We start from the raw sequence: 9762 nt of genomic DNA, 5'->3' as shown, positions 1-9762 counted from the left end.
CTTACCCACCTCGTCGTCCCCCGAAGCACCATTCCCGATCGTGGCCGAACTCCGGCGAAGTTCCCGAGCTCGCCGTCGTCGCCGTAGTGCCTCCCTGGCCGCGAGACCACCGAAGTTCGATGCGCGAGCGTGCGCCCGATCGAACGCAAGCAGCCGCGCGCAAAACAGCCTTCTGTGGCGAATTGCCGACGCGCTTCGGCGATGCGCCGTCGTGAATTTGGTCGCCGGAGCCCTCTCCGGCGTAGCCGCCAACATGGACGCATGGGCGTCATCACCTGAGCCACTGACGCTGGGCCCCGCGGGTCCCAGTTGACTGGGTTGAGCCAGTCAACTGCTAACTGGGCAGCCCAGTGTCACTGACACGCGGGCCCCACACGCTAATTACGTCTTTAAGACTAATTTAAATTAAAATGTATTTAGCTTATTTAATCAAACACTGACAGGTGTGGCCTACTAACTAATTAAACCTCTAGATTAGTTAATTTACTGTTAGAATTAACAGAGGCTGACATGTGGGCCCCACTGGTCAGTTTGACCTGGTCAGCCGTCCTGTTGACTGCTGATGTCACAATGATGTCATGCTGATGTCATAATTCCTTTTCTGTTAATTTAAATAATTTCAGAATATGCTTTAATCTTTGAAAATTCATAGAAAATAAACCGTAACTCAGATGTAAATGTTTTCTACATGAAAGTTGCTCAGAAAAATCACACGAATCCGGATACGCGGTCCATTCATCTGTCACATGCCCCCAGCATGCTGAACATGGAACCGTCCCCTCTCTTTTCATGTGTCCGGAAAACGCCAGACATCGGAAAAACCCCTCCGGATGTTTCCCTCTCCGTCTGCAACGTCTAGCATTGCGTTATTTTCACACCCGGCACAACATATTGCCATGTTACGCTTTGTGATGCTATGTGTGCTTTATATTTACTGTTTCTTCCCCCTCTTCTGTCCGGTAGACCCAGAGATCGATGTTGCCCCTGTGATCGACTTCACGGCTGATGACACTGCATTTGTCGCCGAGCAACCAGGCAAGCCCCCCCCTTTTGATCATCCCGATATCGCCCATTCCTTTCTCTCATGCTTGCATTAGATTTTGCTACTGTAATTGTTTGCTCCTATTCTGATGCATAGCCTGCTTTTGTATCTGCTGTTGTACCTTACCTGCTTATCCTAAACTGCTTAGTATAGGTTGGTTAGTGATCCATTAGTGACCCCCACCTTGTCCTTGTTGCCCCTGCTTCATCATCGAAGACCCGATCAACGGGATCGAAGACCCGATCAACGGGATCGAAGACCAGAGCCCGACACCTCACATCACATCACGCCCCTTTTGTTGCTCGACTCTGTAGAGTTACCATCGAGTGCCGGGGGTGGAACCTCATACATCACTCCTGATGAGATCTCTGTAGTGTAGCTATTCGGTCGTGGTCGTCGAGGGTGATTTCCTCCTTAACCACTTCCGATATGACTCTATTGTGCAACCCCTCAAGTGTGAACCTCGAGGGTGGATCCTCTTACGTTCACCTTGATGATTACATCGAGTGGAATTCACCGGGGGTGATTCCTCGGGTTGTCCCCTTGATGTTTGGACACACGGTTACTTGGACTTTACAACTATCGCTTGGAAAGGCAGGTCGACCATGAGGGGTACCCGCGAGTGATGTGGAGACGGGTTGACCTGGAGGGTGCCCGCGAGATAATTACGAGGCGTGGTCGGGCATTCCTAGCCCTTGCCGCAAGTCCTGGAGACGGGGCAACGGGGTCACATCTTTCGTGAGTCTCTGCTTGTTACCACGTGCTCCTAATCCACTATGATTTGGATATTTGATCTGAGGGGCCTCTGGCCTGATAGCACTAACCATCACGTGGGCATAGTATGAGCGTTCTACGTCGTATGCATCAGCCGAAGCTTAATAGACGTCAGCGACTGAGCGGTGCGCGCCGGGTTGGACTACGTAAGCACCTGCCTTTTTGAAGGAGGTAGCTAGGTCTGCTCATCGGCCGCGTTCGCGACGTGCGGGAGTTCCCGGGGCGATGGCCCATGACCCCTTGGGGCATAGGTTTAGTCCGGCGTGCTGACCTCTCTATTAAGCCTAGGTCGGGTTGCGGCGTATTGTTTGGCCGAGGCCGGGCATGACCCAGGAAAGTGTGTCCGGCCGGAGTTAATCAAGCGTGGTGGGTAAGTTGGTGCACCCCTGCAGGGAAGAAAACATGTATCGATAGCCTGTCCTACGGTAACGGACACTTGGAGTTGTATCACGATTGATACAACTAGAACTGGATACTTGAGGTGATAACTGGATAGTATGGCTCTGGGATTGCTTTCTCGCAGGGAGTCGAGAAAGGATCTCTGGCCGAGGTTGATAACACTACTACTACTTTACTTTATGCTACTCTTATCTCTTCTGATGCTGCAAGACGCTTGAAGATGCTAGTCTTCGATAGGCTAGGCTTTCCCCTTCTCTTCTGGCATTCTGCAGTTCAGTCCACAGATACAGCCCATTTCATTGATACTGATGCATATGTAGTGTAGATCCTTGCTTGAGAGTACTTTGGATGAGTACTCACGGTTGCTTTGCTACCCCTTTTCCCCCTTTCTTCTTCTTTCCGGTTGATGCAACTAGATGTCGGAGCCCGGGAACCAGATGCCACCGTGGGTGCCTACTACCACGTGGAGACCGCCGACGACCAGGAGTAGTTAGGAGGCTCCCAGGCAGGAGACCTTGCCTTTTCGATCGATGTTGCTTTTGTGCTAGCCTTCTTAAGGCAAACTTGTCTAACTTATGTCTGTACTAAGATAATGTTGCTTCCGCTGACTCTTGTGTATTCGGGCTTATGTATTCGAGCCCTCGAGGCCCCTGGCTTGTAATATAAAGCTTGTATTATTTTTAATTTGTGTCTAGAGTTGTGTTGTGATATCTTCCCGTGATTCCTTGATCTTGATCGTACACATTTGCGTGTATGATTAGTGTACAATTGAATCGAGGGCGTCACATGCGTCCCTTCCTTGGCCGACCGGCCCTAGGGGAAGGAAAGGGGAGGGGTGTCCCCTCCCGCCTTTACCTCCTCAGGTGAGAAAGGAAGGGGCGCCACCCTCCCCTGCCTTCCTCCCACACCCAGACATGGCCGGGGGGGCGGCTTGGTGCAGGACCCCAAGTGGGATTCGACCCCACTTGGGTGCCTCCAGGCTGCCTCCTCCCTCCCCCACCTATATATATGTGGGAGGTGGCGCCTAGCACAACCACGACAATTGCTTAGCCGTGTGCGGCGCCCCCTCCACCGTTTACACCCTCAGTCATATTTTCGTAGTGCTTAGGCGAAGCCCTGCGGAGATAACTCCACCATCACCGTCACCACGCTGTCGTGCTGCCGGAACTCATCCACTACTTTGCCGTCTTGCTGGATCAAGAAGGCGAGGACGTCACCGAGCTGAACGTGTGCTAAACGCGGAGGTGCCGTACGTTTGGTACTCGATCGGTTGGAGAGCGAAGAAGTTCGACTACATCAACCACGCTAACAAACGCTTTCGCTTACGGTCTACGAGGGTACGTAGACACACTCTCCCCTCTCGTTGCTATGCATCTCCTTGATAGATCTTGCGTGTGCATATAATTTTTTTATTTTCCATGCAACGTTTCCCAACATAAGTGATGTAAAATGTTGTTATATATGCATCTGCATGAGATGCTATAAGAGCATCTTCAATAGAAGATGCAAATTTGGAGATGTAAAATTTTACATCTCCAAAAAGTGCTTTTTGCATCTAAAAAAAGCCTCAACACCAAAAAAATCGGGGCGGTGGCAGTGGGGACGGCGGCAGCGGCGGACGGCGGGGGTGGCGAATCGGTGCGGCGGAGCAGCGGCGATTCGAGGCAGAGAGAGGAGGAGAAACAATGTGGGGGCGGCGGCGAAGGTGGAGAAGGGCCTCTTTGGCCGGAGGAGGAAGCCACGGTCGTCGGCGCCAGCCAATCGCCCCACCGCAGCCGCGTCCGGTTTCGAAATTTTGGCCGTCCGAGGTTGGTTCGGGGAGCGCCATCTGACTCTTCACGCCTCCACTACGTGGCTTGGCGGCCCGCTACTTCTTTGCAAGCAGCTCCGGCGCGACGGCGACCGGCCGAGGTGGGGCAAATCCGGGGCGGCGGCATGGAGGCGGAGGCCAAATTGGGGACCGTGGTCGCGCCGACGACGGCTGCGGTGAGGTGGGTTAGACCAGCAGCGGGCGGGCGGCGCCGCGGGGTCATGGGCCTCGGCGGCTGGCGGTCGCGCAAAAGCCAAATGAAGACAGTTGTGTGATTGATGTGCGACCGCCGTTTTTACATCTATTGTAGATGAAGATGCAAATTTACACCACGAAGTATTGTATTTTACATTTTCAAAAAGCAAAGATGTAATTTTTTAAATATTTACATCATTTGTTAATGTAAAGTTAGTTTTTTAGACAAGTTAGTTATTTTTGCATCTATATCATTATCTATTGTAGATGCTCTAAGGCCTTGTACAATGCAAGGTGTTTAGAGCAGATGCTTAAAGAAATAAATCAGGCTTTTTCTAAATACATGTGTTTATTTGTATATGATAGACGCTTAATTAAGTGTCTTTCATGTAGAAATAGACATCGGTGCTTCAAAAAACTCAGTTTATTTTCTAAGCACTCCCTAAGCATTTGTACCTAAGACTACCAAACACGCCTCCACGCGCCTCTCGGCTCCCGCCCTCCGCCGCCGCCGCTCGCCACCTTCGGCGTGGAACTTCGCCTGTCCCCTCCGGCGTGGAACTCCGGCCCTCTCCACTGCCGCGTTCCTCTGCCTCTCCCGCCGGTGCCTGGGACAAGGTTGGTAGCCGCCTCCCCAATCTCGATTCTCTAGGATTGCTTTCCTGTTGGGATTCCTCGACAGTACGGGTTCTTGATTCTTGCCCTTCTATTCTTAAATAATTCTACGAAAGAGAAATGTAAATAATCGCCCTCTAAATGCTTACTGCGTACATCTGATCTTCTCTTGTAAGAGTACAAGTCAAATTAAAGAAGGGAAGCTTGAACTTTTGATGCACGACCTGCAACAGCAAGATTTTTGCTGCCGTGTGGAAACAGAGCGGCTGTTTTTCTTAGTAAATTCACCATCATGTGCCGAGGCGTTCGTTACGGTCTATGGTCATTGAACTAACACCCATAGTCATAAGATCCGGACAGGCGACCCGGCAGAGATCCCAGGTCATTGACCTGGGGGTTGGGCCGGCAGGTCAGAAGTGGAGTTACATGTTTTTAACTTACATTTTGTATAATTAAATGTAAGTATATCTCAAAAAATAAAGGTTAAAGTACAACACAATATTAGGTAAGGTAAACAAATCTGGTCGAGAAATGAATAATAGCCAAAGATATTGTGCTATCTTCTGTTTATGCTAAGTATAATTAGTTTATGTAGTATTAAAAAACACATGGGTTATGCAACACAATGTAATATTGATGAGCAAATCAGTGCGCTAAGAATAAGCACTAGCTGTACTAGTATTATCCTATATCAATCTACAGTATACAAAATGGAAGATTGTAGAAAACGTTCTTCAATTATTGGTGTAATATATATTTCATTCATCAACTATTTTTTCTTGTACTTTTGCCCTAGTTATCTAAACCGGGTAGATCTAGCCCTCACAGGGTGTTTTTGTGTTGACATGCACCAGTGTGGATCATGGCCTGTTAAAGAAATGTGGATCATAGCCACCTTGAATAGAGTAAAATCAATCTTCCCCAACATGTCCACATGTACTACTAGTCCACTACTAACAAGTCCATTTGTCTCTCTTTACTTCTAATGGCATCTTTATAACTAAGTGACACTGCGTCTAGGCCGCCTTCCACTGGAATAAACTACTTCGAAGGACTTCGTGCCTCTGATGGTGACCCTCTTCCTAATCCCACTCGCTATCGTCATCTCGTTGGTAGCCTTGTCTACCTTGCTGTTACGCGTCCTGACATCTCCTATCCTGTTCACATCCTGAGTCAGTTTGTCTCAGCCCCCACCTCTGTCCACTATAGTCACCTCCTCCGTGTTCTACGATATCTTCGTGGCACGATCTCTCAGCGCGTTTTCTTTCCCCACTCCAGTTCTCTTGAGCTCCAGGCTTACTCTGATGCTACCTGGGCCAGTGATCCCTCTGATCGACGATCGTTGTCTGCTTACTGTGTCTTTCTTGGTGGCTCTCTTATTGCCTGGAAGACAAAGAAACAGACTGCAGTTTCTCGCTCGAGTACAGAGGCTGAGTTGCGAGCCATGGCCATGCTGACGGCTGAGGTGATCTGGTTACGGTGGTTGCTTGAGGATTTTGGTGTGTCTGCTGCTCCCTCGACTCCCTTACTGTCAGACAGTACTGGTGCTATCAGTATTGCGCGCGACCCGGTGAAGCATGAGCTCACCAAGCACATCGGTGTGGATGCCCACTTTGTGCGTGCTGCTGTGCAGGATCAGACTCTCGCTCTTCACTATGTGCCCTCTGAGTTACAATTGGCTGACTTCTTCACGAAGGCACAGACTCGAGCGCAGCATGCCTTTTTCCTCTCCAAACTCAATGTTGTTGATCCATCATGAGTTTGAGGGGGGGTGTTAGATGTGTATAGTCTCTTTTCGGTATATCCCCATTGTATAAGGGGTTTCCTGCACCTTACCACACATGTATATGTAATGGCCTTTGGCCCTCAGTAAAGTTAGTTGCCCATTCCTAACACATATAGCTCCATGGGCACTGTTTGGCCCTGCACTGGTAATCAGCAAAATCGCTTCTTCCTTGTTGTGGATCCAGGGAGTGGAAAATGGCAGCCTGTTGGTCACAAAGGAAAATGTTCTAAAATTAACAATCCATCAACAGCAAAGGATATGGAACAAGAATGCATTTAAAGATTAATTGGATACTAACACATGATGATTAATCTGATACTGATACATGATGATATTTGTTGAAGTCCTTGATGCATCGGTCGGCACAGGGCTTCCTTACATAGCTTGAGCTTCAGCTTATGGGCAAATAGTGGGGCCAATTATATTTTGCTGGCCTGTGACCATAATTGGTGCGGAGTGGCCTCTGACGGTTTTTGTGGCTGTTGGTAGCTCTAGTCGGGCTGTTTTTACCTTTGCTGTTAACATTGTTGCAGCAGCTGAACATACCGTTTACCTTTTTTTTCTTGTTCTTTTTGCACCTTTACGGATGCTCAACGGTATCCCTTTTGATAGTGGAACCTGACCCATATTGGATCGTATGGGAAAAAAAGTGGGGCCAATTATGATTCTTATTCTATACTAATGCATGGAATTGAAATGGGCAACTAACAACTGGTTTTCTGGTGTGCTTATTTTAGGCAAACTGGATGAGCAAAAAATCAATGGTCGACCAAAGGAGGTAAAGAATCAAGATCAACAAAAAGGTACAAACACGACTTCCATATATACTACAGAAAAAAGTAGCTGCAGCTATAACACAAATGGGACTTTAAACGTTGAGTCTGTATTGATCTCTATATCTTAAGACTCTAAACACTATGATTCATCTGGGAGATTTCTGAATTTGGTCTAATCTTCATGGAACAAAAGGTAAATAGGAGAGTTAGAAGAGAAAATACTAGCAACAGTCACCAACCTGATAGCATTCGGCAATGAACTCAACCGACAAACACTCTTTGTAGATGTCATGAATTCCACACAAATAGCACACCTTGCCTCTTGCAAATCCAAGAACAGGTGAGAAATAGAGGCGGAGGTGATCTCCTATTCCTAGGGTGGCTTTGAGCTCAAACCACTGGGAAGGAGCTGATTTCGACTTCCGAATTGTTCTAAAACTTGTCCATCCCTAGGAAGGGAGGTTGGGGCTGTTAAAGATAGAAATATACATGGATTTCATACTTGGATCATTTTCCGTTTGCTGGTTTTCTATTTGTGGTTAACTCATGAACATGTGCTGTACATTTTCCTAGAGCCTGATGGAATAAACTAGTTGTGTATATATTCCTAGAGCCCGATGTACTGCTACATTTGCCACCTGCTGCCATGGAGTTTTTTTTGGAGGCGGGTTGTGCCATTCTTTCTGAAATTAGAAGGAAACAAGCAGTATATTTTTGGTCCCTCAACCATCACTAGTCTAGTCTATTTCTAGTCCCTCAAAAAAAAATCATCAGCAATTGCAAGCTTTTTTTTATGTGTAGACTTGATGAATATTTTGCAACCCTGATTGTTTGACAAATTTTAGTATGTGTTTGTTTGTTTTGACTTATTTTGCAACCCTGATTGTTTGACAAATTTTAGTATGTGTTTGTTTGTTTTGACTACAGCACCAATAATGAAAATTGGCATGTCTTCCATTTACCTTACGGCACGTTGGAGGGCTCCAGATTCGGACGCGTGCTACATCTGTGGACAGGACGGTCACTATGAGCAGTTTTGCCAATACAATTATATCTATGGGCAATATGGGTTATATGGCCAACACACTTGTAGAGCAAACTGCCATCCTGGACAACACACAATGGCCATGGCTTGTCGGAACTCTTTGCAGAGTCTCATACGTGTGAATAACATGCCATCGCGCTTCTGTACGTGGGACCTTCGGAAGCTTTTGGAACCATTCGGACCATTGCTGATGTGCCACGTTCCAATGGGCAGTTCTGAAGTGCGCAGGGGATATGGGGTTGTGATCTTCAAGGATCTTGGGAATGGGATGTTAGAGTTGTGTCGAATAATGTGTACAAGGTAGGTTATAGTTGGATTATGAGTTGTATTGTGTTTACATAGGATGTGGAGTTGTGTCCTAATAGGACACTTGTATCCTAGGCCTCTCATATATAGTGGGGTAGACACACGATGTAACCTATGCCAACATAATAGCACAGGCGCGCAAGGGGGAGCCGGCGGCGTGTGCCGGCGCCCGGGTGGCCGGTGTGCGGTATTGTGACGGTGTCAGGGGAGGAACGCCCGTAGTCAGTCCCGGGGATGTAGCCATATCGGTGAACCTCGTTAACAAATCTCGGTGTCGTGCTCGTGTGATTGCTAGGTCCTTGAATGATCAACGGTATGCCTCAGATTTATTCTAACAAGTGATATCATGAGCTAGGTTGTCCGGAGGCTGCGGATTGTTGATTTAGAGGAACGATGGAATCTGATATGCAGCCGGCCATCGGCGTGGTTCTCAGCGTGATCGAGAGAAGCAATCTGGAAACGCGTGCAAGCGGCTGCGCCGTCACGGCAGGACAGCAGAATCTTGGGCGATTTGGGCAAGGCGTCGTGTGCACGCGGTGTGCCGGATCGGATTGTCTCAGCGGCGGCGACGCGTATCGACCTGGACGACTGGCCGTATTCGATTCGAAGCTTGTGAGGCACAGGTGCTGGAAGCCTATGTCGGGATAGGGTCTCTACAGCAGGACGCGTGGAAGTGTGGTGGCCCAAGGCGGCGCTGCAGGGCAGGTGGCCCATGAGGGCAGCGCAGGGGGCGTGGCCACGCACAGTCGCGGCTGGCTCAAGGAGCTGTGACGAGGCCAGATGCATGCGTGCGAGCTAGCAAGCCGGAATTGGTTTGAGAAAAAAAAATCTGCAACATGTGGTATTTGACGTTAGCATGGACAGCAATTGGATTAAAAAAAAGGGAGCATTGGAAGATGTGGCGACACACTTCGTGTAGTCACGATAGCTTCCATGGAAGCAGTTTTTTTTATGCATTGCTAATTGCGTACGGTGTTTTACCAGGAGTTTAGCAGATTGGCAACGTGCATATAA

General features: G+C 48.4%; 1 long non-coding RNA gene across 1 annotated transcript; it reads left to right on the top strand.

The window, feature by feature from the left end:
* The first annotated feature begins 4682 nt into the window (after nt 1-4682).
* On the top strand, nt 4683-8809 carry LOC123049014 (uncharacterized). Its single transcript, XR_006423423.1, has 3 exons — nt 4683-4838; nt 7359-7424; nt 8325-8809. It is a non-coding gene; the product is annotated as an uncharacterized lncRNA (long non-coding RNA).
* The last annotated feature ends 953 nt before the right edge of the window (nt 8810-9762 follow it).

This window comes from Triticum aestivum, chromosome 2D (genome assembly GCF_018294505.1).
Source record: "Triticum aestivum cultivar Chinese Spring chromosome 2D, IWGSC CS RefSeq v2.1, whole genome shotgun sequence".
Lineage (NCBI taxonomy): Eukaryota > Viridiplantae > Streptophyta > Magnoliopsida > Poales > Poaceae > Triticum > Triticum aestivum.
Note: the sequence above shows the minus strand (reverse complement) of the source record. Positions and strands in the feature narration are given on the sequence as shown.